The 14,280-nt window shown below is 47.7% G+C and overlaps 1 protein-coding gene across 1 annotated transcript in view; it reads right to left on the bottom strand.

Annotated features, from left to right (window-relative positions):
* SF3B3 (splicing factor 3b subunit 3) overlaps nucleotides 1-14,280 on the bottom strand; it is a 307,537-nt gene that overhangs the window by 71,078 nt on the left and 222,179 nt on the right. The gene's annotated exons all lie outside the window — the stretch shown is intronic.

Genomic DNA, 14,280 nt, shown 5'->3' with positions numbered 1-14,280 from the left:
GTAAGGAAGTTCTTCTTCACTCAGAGTGTTGTAGAAAACTGGAACGCTCTTCCAGAGTCTGTTATAGGAGAAAACACCATCCAGGGATTCAAGACAAAGTTGAACAAGTTCCTGCTAAACTGGAACGTACGCAGGTGATGCTGGACTCATTTAGAGCACTGGTCTTTGACCTGGGGGCCGCCACGTGAGCGGACTGCTGGGCATGATGGACCACTGGTCTGGCCCAGCAGTGGCAATTCTTATGTTCTTTCTCTATGAATTGCAGGCATCTCAACAGCCACACAGGCCACGATGTCATCAGGATGGAATAAGTTGGGATAACTTTCCCAGACAACTCTAGACAGGTTTTCTGAGCATGCACATTCATTTCCACATTCCCTTTGTTGGCATTTACCTTCAGTCAGTTTTTTAAACAGTGGTCAGTTGGGTTTAACTTACTTCAACTTTGGAGAAGTGATACTTATAGTATCAGAGGAAAAAAGACCTAGGGTTTAAATACTGCCTGAACTGTGCCTAGAAAACATCTAAATGGTTACACATAAGCTGTGTGTCCACCTTATGGGGCCTTCTCATGAGGTTCAGGACTGTCAGTAAAGCAATGTTACTTACCGTAACAGTTGTTATCCAGGGACAGCAGGCAGCTATTCTCACTAGTGGGTGATGTCATCAGACAGAGCCCGGTACGGACGTCTCACAAGCACGTGTTGCTTGTAGAAACTTAAAGTTTCTAGATGCCCGCACCGCGCATGCGCCGGTGCCTTCCCGCCCGGAGAGCCGGGCGTGTCTCCTCAGTTCAGGTAGCTAGCCTGAGAAGCCAACCCAGGGGAGGTGGGTGGGACGTGAGAATAGCTGCCTGCTGTCCCTGGATAACAACTGTTACGCTAAGTAACATTGCTTTATCCCAGGACAAGCAGGCAGGTATTCTCACTAGTGGGTGACCTCCAAGCTAACCTCAGTGGGATGGAGGGGGAGTTGGCGACTTAAGAGAATAAATTTTTCAACACTGTTTGGCCAAACTGTCCATCCCGTCTGGAGAAAGTATCCAGACAATAATGTGAGGTGAAAGTGTGAACCGAGGACCAGGTGGCAGCCTTACAAATCTCCTCGATTGGTGTTGATCTGAGGAATGCTACTAAGGCTGCCATTGCTCTGACCTTATGGGCTGTGACCTTACAAGGAAGTGATAATCCAGCCTGGGCATAGCAGAAAGAGATACAAGCCGCCATCCAATTAGAGATGGTGCGCTTTGATACGGGTCTTCCCAACTTATTAGGATCGAAGGAGACAAAAAGTTGGGGGGTGGTTCTGTGTGGCTTGGTACGATCCAGGTAGAAAGCCAAAGCACGTTTACAGTCTAGAGTGTGAAGGGCCGATTCTCCATAGTGAGAATGGGGCTTAGGAAAGAATACTGGAAGTACAATGGATTGGTTGAGATGAAATTCGGAGACCACTTTAGGCAGGAATTTCGGGTGAGTGCGGAGGACCACCTTGTCGTGATGGAATACTGTGAATGGTGGATCCGCCATCAATGCCTGGAGTTCGCTGACTCTGCGAGCAGACGTAAGGGCTACAAGAAAAAGCACTTTCCAGGTGAGGTACTTAAGAGGGGCCCTGTTGAGTGGTTCAAACGGGGGCTTCATGAGATGGGAAAGGACTACATTGAGATCCCAAACTACTGGGGGTGGTTTGAGAGGAGGGTTAACATGAAAGAGTCCTTTCATAAATCTGGCGACCACCGGATGGGTCGAGAGGGGTTTCCCTTGTAGAGGCTGGTGGAAAGCCGCAATAGCGCTCAGGTGGACTCGTATGGATGTAGACTTGAGCCCAGATTGAGATAGGTGTAGGAGATAGTCCAGCACGGAGGATAAGGAAGCTCGCTGAGGTTCCTTTGATTTAGAAACACACCATGAGGAGAATCTAGTCCATTTCTGGGAGTAGCATTGTCGAGTGGCGGGCTTCCTGGAAGCCTCCAAGACCTCCCTCACTCCTTGTGAGAATTGGTGAGGGGTTACGTTGAGAGGAACCAAGCTGTCAGGTGGAGAGACTGCAGGTTGGGATGAAGTAGTGATCCTTGATGTTGAGTAAGTAGTGAAGGAAACACTGGAAGTGGTACTGGTTCCCTGCTGCTGAGTTGAAGCAGAAGGGAGAACCAAGGTTGTCTGGGCCACCGAGGAGCTATTAGAATCATGGTGGCCTGTTCGAGTTTCAGCTTGACCAGAGTCTTCTGGATCAGCGGGAATGGTGGGAACGCATATAGAAATCGTTTCCCCCAGTCCAGTAGAAAAGCATCTGCCTCGAGGCGGTGAGGAGTGTAGATCCTGGAGCAAAACTGAGGCAGTTTCGAGTTGTGGGGAGCCGCGAAGAGGTCTATCTGAGGTGTCCCCCACTGTGTGAAGATTTGGTGAAGGGGGCTGGCATGGAGAGTCCATTCGTGAGGTTGTAGAAGACGACTTAGGTTGTCTGCTAAGACGTTGTTCCTCCCCTGAATGTAGACAGCTCTGAGGAAGGCGTTGTGGCTCACCGCCCAGTCCCAGACTCGTAGAGCTTCCTGGCAAAGGAGGGCCGAGCCCGTGCCTCCTTGCTTGTTGATATAATACATGGCGGCCTGATTGTCTGTGCGAATGAGGATCACCATGTCGTGAAGTAGGTGTTGGAAAGCTTTGAGAGCATTGAAGATGGCTCTGAGCTCCAGTAGATTGATTTGATGTAGTCTGTCCGCACTGGTCCAGAATCCTTGGGTGCGGAGACCATCCAGGTGGGCCCCCCATGCATAGTTCGACGAATCGGTTGTGAGAACTTTCTGATGGGGGGGAGAGTGCAACAGCAAACCTCTGGATAGATTCGAAGAGGTCATCCACCAAAGTAGAGACTGCCGAAGAGCAGGTGTGACTACGATGCGTTTGGTTAGTGGATCGGACGTCTGATTCCACTGTGATGCCAGGGTCCACTGGGGGATTCTGAGATGGAGTCTGGCAAAGGGTGTCACATGTACTGTGGAGGCCATGTGGCCCAGGAGCACCATCAGTTGTCTCGCCGGTAGGGTTTGGCGAGTAGACACCGACTGGCAGAGATGAAGAAGAGCCTCCATGCGTTGAAGAGGCAGGAATGCTCGAAGTTGAATGGTGTCCAGGACTGCCCCGATGAAGGGGAGGGACTGGGTGGGTTGTAGATGAGACTTGGAAAAGTTGATCTCGAAGCCCAAATTCTGGAGGAAGTAGGTTGTAGTCAAGACCGCCGAAGTGACCTCTGGGGCTGACGGGGCCTTGATGAGCCAGTCGTCGAGGTATGGAAACACCTGTAGACCCCTGTCCCGGAGTGCCGCGGCCACTACCACCAGGCACTTTGTGAAGACTCTGGGGGACGAAGAGAGGCCGAATGGTAGCACTCGGTACTGTAGATGCAGATTTCCCACCCGAAATCTGAGGAACTTTCGGGAGGCCGGGTGAATGGGGATGTGAGTGTAGGCCTCCTTGAGATCCAGGGAGCATAACCAGTCGTTCTGCTCGAGGAGGGGGTAGAGAGAAGCCAGAGTCAGCATACGGAACTTCTCTTTGACCAGAAATTTGTTGAGGGCCCGAAGGTCTAAAATGGGTCGCAGGTCGCCCGTTTTCTTCGGGACGAGGAAGTACCGGGAGTAAAATCCTCGGTTCAATTGGTCTGACGGGACCGGCTCGACGGCCCGAAGCTGAAGCAAGGTTTGGACTTCCTGAAGAAGAAGGGCGGTCTGTGTCGAGCTTGAAGGATATTCTCTTGGAGGATGGTCCGGGGGGACCCGATGGAACTGAAGAGAGTATCCGTCTCTTATGATGGTGAGGACCCATAGGTCCGTGGTTATGGCCTCCCATCGGTGGTAAAAAAGATGGAGGCGGCCCCCTATGGGAGAGGCTGAGGGGTGCAGAACGGTGTCGGTTATGCTCCCAGGAAGGGAGTCAAAAGGGCTGGGTAGCCTTAGGTGCAGCCGGTGGCTGGGGTTTTTGCTGAGACTTCTGGGGAGGTTGTCTTTTCGCAGGTTGCCTCGCAGCGGGCATTTGTCTAGGCATGTAACGCCGCTGGTAAATCAGGGGTGGCCTGGAAGGTCGAGACTGTTGAGGTTTGGGTTTGGGCCGCAGGATGGATTGAAAAGATTTTTCGTGATCCGACAGCTTCTTGGTAACAGTTTCGATAGACTCATCGAACAGATCAGCTCCCGCACATGGTACGTTGGCGAGTCTGTCCTGGAGGTTGGGATCCATATCGATTGTACGGAGCCATGCCAGGCGACGCATGGCTACCGCGCTTGCGGCAGCACGTGCCGAGAGTTCGAATGCATCGAAGGAGGATTGCATCAGCTGGAGGCGTAATTGGGAGAGGGAGGCTACCACTTCCTCGAACTCGAATCGAGCTTGGGTGTCTATGAAAGGAGTGAACTTGCGGAGCACCGGCAAGAAGAACTCCAGATAGGAAGAGAAAAAGAAATTGTAGTTCAGCACCCGTGACGCCATCATGGAGTTTTGATAGAATTTTCTACCAAATTTGTCCATCGTTCTCCCCTCTCGGCCCGGCGGTACAGAGGCGTAGACCTGAGAGGGATGAGAGCGTTTAAGAGAGGACTCGACCAGTAGGGATTGGTGAGAGAGTTGAGGGCCCTCGAACCCTTTATGGTGCACGATGCGGTATCGAGCATCGAGTTTGCTGGGAATCGCCGGTATGGAGTACGGTGTTTCGAAACACTGCATGAAGGTCTGATCCAGCAATTTATGCAGAGGGAGCCGAAGCGACTCCGTTGGAGGGTTAGGTAAATGCATGGTGTCCAGATACTCTTTGGAGTATCGGGAGCCCGTGTCAAGAGTCACATCCAGATCATCCGCCATTTGTCGGAGGAATGATGAGAAAGACAATTGATCCGCCAGCGTCGGTTTGTGAGACGGGCTGGAGGAGGAAGAGGCCTCCGGGTCCATGGACATCGGGGAATGGCAAGGAGAATCGGGTACGGGTGTTTCCTCGTACTCCGGTCCCTCCGGAGGGGATACCTCTGATGAGGAGTATCCCATACGTTGCAGTTTTTTCTGCGGTGACACCTCCGAATGGCGTGAGGAGTGCCAAGATGAGTGTCTGGATCGATGTCCGTCTCGGTGGCGGGACGGGGATCGGGATCGTCTGTGCATCGCATGGTCTCCCGAGGCCCCCAAGTGATGGATAGGGCTGGAAGCGGTGGATCGCAACTGGGGTTGCGATGCGGATTCTTGCGATGCTACCCAAGTCTGGTAAGGAGTGCGGAAGAACTCTTCCTGACTATGCCCAGGGCTTTGATTATCGATCGAAGGTCTGGTCCCATGTTGGCGCGGAGGCATAATGGGCTCTAATGGCGGCATATCGGTAAGCGAGGCTTGCCGCATGGGCATCGCCGCCCTCCCCCGTTCGTCCTCGTCGGTTTTCGAGGTCGAACGGCGTGGGGGAGGGGGAGGGGGCGGACCGCCCCTTTGGACCGGTACCGGGAGGTCACCCTGTATGGCAGCGATGAGCCCGGGTCCGATGGTCTGCATGAGCTCAACGAATTGAGCTTCCAGCATGGACCGTAGCGAAGCCGATAAGGAGGGATCCGCACCGAAAGGGGGTCCTTCTGCACGGTCATCGCGTTCCTTCGAGGTCGAGTGCTTCTGCTTGGTAGCTTTTGGCACTTTGATGACCACTGGTGGTACTGTGGAAGGAAGAGGTACCTGAACCGAGGAGACCGGGGCAGGCACCGACGTCGAGCTCGTGGATGGTGTCGGGATGAACGATGCCGGTTTCACCACACTCGATGCAGGAGGGGTCGATACATGTTTCGCACGAACCGGGGAGGTATCAGATGAAGTGGAAGCTGAAGGATCCTTAGCTGCGTCCATCTTGAACATCGACTCCCACAATAGGCGACGCCGATTGAATGAGCGTGCCGTAAGGGTAGAGCAAGGCCTGCACGATTTCGGGATGTGGTCAGGACCAAGACACTGCAAACAGCGTCGGTGCGGGTCCGTGAGTGAAATCGCGCGTTGGCACTTGCTGCACTTTTTAAACCCGGTGATTGGCCGGGACATAGGCCGGAAAATCTCCGCCGCGAGGTCGAAGCCAGTAGGCCTGAGCCACGTGGCCGGCCCGTTCGACCCGCCGGAGGAAATAATCTTTTTTTTTTTTTTTTAAACTGAAAAAGAAATGTACTGTTAATTGTAATTAAAAGAAAGCGAAAAACGCGGACAAGGAAGGCAAATTTAACTGAATTCAGCTAGCGCATGATGAAGTTGAACTTCTCAGCTCCGCGGAAAGAAAAGAACTGAGGAGACACGCCCGGCTCTCCGGGCGGGAAGGCACCGGCGCATGCGCGGTGCGGGCATCTAGAAACTTTAAGTTTCTACAAGCAACACGTGCTTGTGAGACGTCCGTACCGGGCTCTGTCTGATGACATCACCCACTAGTGAGAATACCTGCCTGCTTGTCCTGGGATAATAGGCCCAATTGCGTCTAATGCTTGCAAGACGAGAGAGCTGAAATTGTAGGAAATGTTAAAAGCAATCAAGCACAAGCAACACTCTTCCAAACACTCCTGTTCCGTATCACAAGACAGAAAAGCTAGGGAAAAGCTAAAATGCCCAGAAAAATCTTTATAACTTTCAAAATGTAAGAGAAGCAGTCTAGACAGTTCAAAAAAGGATTCTCCTTCAACACAAAAACATCTATGGTGCATTAGCAAGTCAAAAATATAGCAATAAACAATTTGAATAATAAATGTATAATGTGAAAAGACATGCCCTTAGTATGAGAAGTTAGCGATAAGGAGAAAATTCACATTATACATTTATTATTCAAATTGTTTATTGTGAATAAATGCATTAGTGTGTTACAGAGTTCTTGCTGTGAGATCCCACTGACTATTTCTGCTTACTTTTGGAGTATCTTTAGCAGCCCTTGGAGATCTCATTTGTGCACTTATTATTTTCAGCATAATATTTAGATTCGGAAATAAAAATTTCTTGCCTGGCTTGTGTTCAGATTAAATTATTGTAGGAATATTTTAACTGACATAATTTATTATATATAGTGGGATCATTAGAGTGAATATAGTTATCTTCTTCTTGTTTAATTTGCTTTTCCAATTCTAATTTGATAACTTTTTCCTTTTTAGATTTATGAGCAGTTATGGATATAAACTCACCTCTGAGAGTTGCTCTGAATGACTCCCATAGTGTTAATGGATTAATATTTGAAGAAGAATTAGTTTTAAAATAATGAAGTATGAAATTCTTAATATGTGGAAATATGCCTTAATCTGTCAAAAGGTAAGGTTGTAGTCTCCATAAAGGAGACTTAGGGGGAGTAGTTATATTCCAAGTTAAAGATACAGATATATTGCATGATCAGAAATAAGTATAGGTGATATATATGTTTTAGTAAGAGTTCAACAATGTCTGAGATAGAAAAATATATCTAGTCAAGAAAAACAATGATGTGGTATAGAGTGATATGTATACTCTCTAGCAGAACGATGATGTATTCTCCAAAGATTCACCAGAAATAACTGTTCAATAAGGGAATGAAATGACAGAGGCATAATATTTTTTGACTGTTTGTTCAAGATATTATCCTATGGTACATTGAAATTGCCAGCTAAAATGATTGGAAGAGAATCTAATTTTTGTATTTTGGTTAAAAGATCTATGAAGAATTCTGGAGAGTCAGAATTAAGAGCATAAACATTTACTAATAGCATTTTAATATTATATAAAGTTAGTTCCACTATTATCCATCTTCCATGTAGATCAATGATTTGGTTAAGAATATGAAGTTGTAAGGATGAATGAATAAATATGGAAACCCCTCCTCGTCTACCATCTGACAGTGAATCTATAGCCAATTTTAACCATTTGCAAGAATTAGTCAAAGGAGCAGAAATAGACATGTTTCCTGTAACATAATGTTACTAGGGGAGAAATTTTTTAATTATAACAATACTTTTTTCCTCTTAATAGGATTATTAAGGCTATTAATATTCCATGATACAACAGTAATAAGTGATGAGGAATATTAGTCATAACATACAACGTTTACGGATAATGAAAAAAGTATACATATCTTAAAGCAGAAAATTCTATATGTGTTATATGAAGAATTATTAGAGAAAGTTGCATAGTAATAAGTGCAATATACTGTAACAACAATAAAAAAAATGGAACAGAAACTGCTAAAATTCCACCATCAGTGATAGAAAAAAAAATAGTGGCAATAAATAGAAGAACTAGGACAGCCAAACTGGCTCTCTCGTGTAATAAAATGATTGTGGTTGAGCACTACAAGAAAAGTAATAAACCAACAATACTTCCTGAATTAGCATATGCTATAACAAAAACAAACCATGGGCAAAAAAAAAAAAGAATGTTAACATGCACTATAAGTTCTCAATGAGATGATCTTGAGAAACTGCACAATAAACCTCAAAGGTAGAATTGCAAGTAGGGGGAGTGGCTTAACGAAGATGGCCGCTGGTAGCTGGAGCTAAGTTGCCACGGAGGTACCTAAGGGCTGCCTTTTACCTTTTCAATGGTCAAATGCAAATCCAAGCTCCGGGTCTTCCCAGACGAATCTTCGGCAGCAGCAGCAGGCCCGAAGGACGCCTTTCTCCAATGAGGGACGCGAACGAGTGAGCCAGAGTTTTCCTTGGCTGTGAGAGGCACACAAGCTGAAGCGTCAGCACTCTCCCTCGAGACAACATTGTTATCTCCGGAGGAGCGGAGTCCTCCAAGTCGCCCTGAGGCGTTAGAGCAGCAGTTGGTGGAAGGAACGTCCCTGGGTATTCTCTCTCCTGACCAGCTGAGTGCGGGAGTCGACTCAGCAGGAGGAGTTGTGAAGCGATTTCAGGTATCGGAGCACTCAGAGGAGTTGAAACAGCAGATCCCTCAGGATTTCCTTAAACTGAATCCATCTCCAGCTGAGATGCTATAATTACACCAGAGAGTCTGGGTTTTGAACTAACACCTATGCAGAGGCCCAAGGTTTTTAATATGGAAACACTCTGGGAAGCAATATCTAGTTTGCAATTCTCTTTGGGGACTCAAATGCAGCAACTTACAACACGTTACATTACTGCTGTGTCTGAAAATTTGGATTTGAAAAATAGACTATCTAGTATGGAAAACAAAGTGGAAGGACATAAGACCAGAATAAAAACTGTGGAATCCCAGGCCTTAGCACGGGTAAGGGATAGTTGAAACCTTAATTTTAAGGTGGAAATGTTAAAAACATGACCAGAAGATCTAATCTTCGGATTACAAACTTTCTAAAACTACCACTTATTCCAGTGCAAGACACATTTAAGAAATATCTGAAAGAAGTTTTGAAATTTCCTGAAACCTCTTTTCCACCTCTCACAAAAAAATATTATTTACCAACTAGACCTTCAATTCAGAAACCAAACCAGCAGTTTGGATTTGACAAATTTCCTAGAGAGATCTGATAATGAGGTACTGGCAACTGCTACGCTGCTTGTACAATTTGCAATTGACTCTGACAGAGAATGGATGCTTAAGTTGTTCTTTAAGTTTAAGGATATACCATTTATGACAAAATTAGTGAGAATGTATTCAACAACCCAAAAGAGATGAAAACAGTTTCTTATTTTGAGACCAAGGGTATTGCAGTTGGGTACGACGTTTGTTCTCAGATACCCCTGTAAATGTGTGATGGTCTATCAAGGGAATAGATATGTCTTTTTTGAGCCTCAGCAGTTGATAAAATTATTTCTGCTTAAGAGCAAGTTTAGTATTCTTGAGAGACTCTATTACAAGTCAGCTCAGTTTAATAAGGTTCTTGTGCCCAATCAGCAACCATCTTTTTATTTTCCTTGTATTGTTTGATTAGAAGATTCAGTGAATGTATAGCGTTCTTCCCCTTTAATTAAGGTCTAATTATACAAACCAGCATACTTGATTTCTGAGTTTAATTTCGTACCTTTGAATTGATGGGAAAGTTTTTTCTTATGTAAATTTTCCTTATATACCTTTTGTTATTCAAAGATGTTAAATCTGGTATTGTATTATTTCTTGTTTTGATTAATATTTTTGTCAAAAGGATAAAATGAAAATAACGATTAAAAAAAAAAGAATTGCAGATAAAGTGATCAGGTAGTCATACCATGTAATTGGATTTGATCAAGAAATGATGCAGCATCTCCAGAGACTCTAAATTTTGAGTAATATTATTGTTACAGTCATACGAACAGGGTATTGAAGGCCGTATCTTGCTCCTGTATTTAGTTGTGCACGCATTTCTAGAAACAATTTCCTCTTCCTTGCCGTTGTTTTTGACAGGTCAGAAACAATAAGAATTTTTTATCTTCATATTTCAAATCATGAATGTTTTTGCAGCATTAAAATCTGTAGCTTGTGGATAATAGTTTTACTACAATTGGCCTTGGTTTTGTAAAACCGAGTTTCAGGTCTAAAGGCGTTCTGTGAGCCCTCTCAAACTGCAGTGGTAGATCTAGTTTGAGGTTTAAAAGAATTGGGAGATGATCCATGAGAAACTTGATTAAATCAGTACCTTCTGATCCTTCCAACAGTCTGATGATTCGTATGTTATTGCTTCAGTTTTGGTTGGAAAGATCCTCTATATCTTGTTCCAGCTTTTTAAAACGTTACGCTTGCTCTTCAAACTGTGCAAAGGGGAGTGCCGCCATATCAGCTCTAGACTAGAGAGCTGCACGGGAACAGGGACGACGGGAATCTGCGGGGATCCCGTGGGGACGCCCCCGAGGGTCGCAGGGTTCCTGCAGGGCTGGATGTATTCAGCCGCGAAGCTCGTCTCCCTACCTGCCCTGCCGCACACAGCCCTCCCTCCGACGTCAGCGCTGACATCGTGAAGACTTCCGTTCGGCTGTGTGCTGCGGCAAGGAAGGCAGGGAAAAGGCAGTGGTACAAGGCGGGGGCGGTCCGCCCCGTGTGCAGCACAGCCAGCCAGGTCCCCCGACCGACCGACCGACAACAGGCCCGGTCCGTCAAACCTCCCTGCCCTGTAGCCGTGAATCTAAATTACTTCATTACAGCAGCTTCAATACTTCAGCTGCTGTAAGAAGGTAATTTAGATTCGCGGCTACAGGGCAGGGAGGTTTGTTGGACCGGGCCTGTTCTGTTGTCAGTTGGGCGGGTAAGCACCTCAAAGGTAAGGGGCAGGGAGGGAGAAAGGGAGGAAAGGTGGACTGGAGAGGAAAAGGCGCTTAAGGTAAAACTGAGGTGGGAGAAGGACGCTTAGCTTTACCCTTCTCCTTCACTGCCAATTCCAGACTTCATTCCTTTCATCTAGCTGCCCCCTATGCCTGGAATAAATTACCTGAGTTTGTCCTTCAAACCCTTTCCCTTGTTTAAAAGCAGACTGAAAACCCACCTATTTGATATAGCTTTCAATCCTTAACCCTAGTCTTCTGCCCTCCAAACCAGCCTACTGATTAACCGTTCCCCTTAACTGTATCCATGACATCCTGTTTGTCTGTCTTGCCTGTTCAGATTGTAAGTTCTTTCGAGCAGAGACTGTTTTCTTGTTCTTTGTGACTCTGTGCAGTGCTGCATGTGTCTGGTAGCACTTTAGAAATAATAGTAGTGGTAGTAGTAGTATGTTAATGAGGCCAGTAGTAATCCTTTGCAATGCACAGACAGGTGAGCTGCAATGCTCAAAGGAAATGATGGTCTGTAATGCTAAAATGTTCTTGCCAGGTCAGGGCTAGCATTGAAGGTTTTGAGGAGAGGATGCACATGTCCGAGTAAAATTGAAAGGAAAAGCACACATCTAATGCCTGTTTTTATGTGTCTAAATATGAGCTTTGCAAAAACTCCATGTACTAGTAATATTTGTGAGAAAAAGCACCAATATGTGTTGACACTTTTGGTTTTGTCTGGACACATGCACAAGAGCTGCTATGCTGCAAAACGTTTTGTGGGCATGCGCCAGGCACATTCTTATCCTCTCTCTCCCTCCAAATTGTCAGTTCAATAGAGCAATTTTACCATGCATAAGTTTACATATGATTTGATTTCAGCAACAATTCACTATTTTTATGTATTATTGTTTATTGTTGCATTCTTGGCCCATCCATGTGCAGCTTTTGTGTGTGACTTTGAGCATCAGCCTCACAGCAGCAGTAGGATCCTTTTGAGTGGTCATTAGAAAACAAAGTAGCTCAGTATCTCTTCAAAACAATGGGGAAACCTACTTGTAAACCTCTTTGCAACAGAGCAGAACAAAAATGTCCATCCTGAGCCTATCATCTCTTAACCTCATTCCATGCCCTCTCACTCTGGAGCTTCCTTTCAACTGAGACTGGCTTCATGCCTATTTATGCAACATAGATATCTAAATGTTTCTATCTTAATCTCTTCTCTCCCGCCTTTCCTCCAAAGTATACAGATTGAGATCTTTAAGTCTGTCCCCATACGCCTTATGACGAAGACCACAAACCATTTTAGTAGCCTTCCTCTGGACAGACTCCATTCTATTTATATCTTTTTGAAGGTGTTCTCCAGAATTATACACAATATTCTAAATGAGGCCTTATCAGAGTCTTATATAAGGGCATCAATACTGACTTTTTCCTAATGGCCGATCTCTTCCTATGCACCTTAGAATCCTTCTAGCTTTTGCAATCACCTTTCAACCTGTATGGACACCTTAAGATCATCACATACGCAGTGGCGTACCTAGGGGGGGGGGGCGGGCCGCCACGGGTGCCAGCCCTAAGGGGGTGTTCCCGGCCTTGCCGTTCAGTCCCCCGCCACCCCCGAAGGACCGCTCGCCCCACTGACCTTCCTGCACCACCTGTGAAGCAGCCCGCAGCAGGATCGCGAAGTCAGCGTCAGCATCCCTGCGCTGCTTCCTGCGCCGCGATCCCGCCCCTCCTCTGACGTCAGAGGAGGGGCGGGACCGTGGCGCAGGAAGCAGCGCAGGGATCGCTGACGCTGACTTCGCGATCCTACTGCGGCTGCTTCATAGGTGGTGCGGGGAGGCCAGGGGGGCGAGCGGTCCTTCGGGGTGGGTCGGGGCATCAGGCCTTCAGGGGGGGGCGGGCGGGCAGGCAAGCAGGCTTTCAAGGGGGAGGGGGTGACAGGCAGGCAGGCAGGCCTTCAAGGGGGGGCAGGCCTTCGGGGGGGGTGCAGACCTTCAAGGGGTGCAGGCCTTCAAGGGGGGCAGGCAGGCCTTCGGGGGGGGTGTAGGCCTTTGGGGGGGTGCAGACCTTCAAGGGGGGGAACAGGCCTTCAAGGGGGGAAAGGCAGGCAGGCCTTCAAGGGGGGGACAGGCCTACAAGGGGGGGGGGACAGGCCTACAAGGGGGGGTGCAGGCCTTCAAGGGGGGTGCAGGCCTTCAAGGGGGGAGACAGGCCTTCAAGGGGGGGGACAGGCCTTCGGGGGGGGGTGCAGACCTTCAAGGGAGTGCAGGCCTTCGAGGGGGGGTGGTGCAGGCCTTCAAGGGGGTGCAAGCCTTCAAGGGGGGACAGGCCTTCAAGGGGGGAAAGGCAGGCAGGCAGGCCTTCAAGGGGGGGACAGGCCTACAAGGGGGGGGGGGAGAAGCTACAAGGGGGTGGGACAGGCCTTCAAGTGGGGGACAGGCCTTCGGGGGGGGTGCAGGCCTTCGGGGGTGCAGACCTTCAAGGGGGGGACAGGCAGGCAGGCCTTCAAGGGGGGGACAGGCCTACAAGGGGAAGGGACAGGCCTTCAAGGGGGGTGCAGGCCTTCAAGGTGGGACAGGCAGACCTTTAAGGGGGGACAGGCCTTTGGGGGGGGACCATGATTTAGAAGTACACAGAGGGAAGGGGGTGTTCAAAGAGACATGCATATGCCAAACTTTGGGGGGGGAAGAAATAATGGGTCTGAAAATAGAGGAGAGGGAGAGAGATGATGGACCATGGGATTTAGGGAGGGAAGGAACAGAAAGGGAGAGAAATTGGACACAAGGGATGGTGTGGAGGAGGGATAGAGATACTGGATAGGAGGGTAATTAGGAAAAGAAAGGGAGAGATGGTGGACTCTGGGATGGTGGGGAAGGAGGGAGAGATGCCGGATGAAAGGGTATTTAAGAAAAGGTGGATCTGTGGAGGGAGATGAAAAAAAGGAAAGATACCAGACTTCCTGGGAAGGGAAGGGAAATGGAAAGGGAGGACAGAGTTGGCAGATGGATGGTTAGCATGCAGAAAGAAGGAGACCCTGGCAAGCAAGTTATCAGAAGAAAACCAGAGCCTTGGACCAACAAGATTTGAAATATAACCAGACAACAAAAGGTAGAAAAATTAAT

This window comes from Geotrypetes seraphini, chromosome 4 (genome assembly GCF_902459505.1).
Source record: "Geotrypetes seraphini chromosome 4, aGeoSer1.1, whole genome shotgun sequence".
Classification (NCBI taxonomy): domain Eukaryota; kingdom Metazoa; phylum Chordata; class Amphibia; order Gymnophiona; family Dermophiidae; genus Geotrypetes; species Geotrypetes seraphini.
Note: the sequence above shows the minus strand (reverse complement) of the source record. Positions and strands in the feature narration are given on the sequence as shown.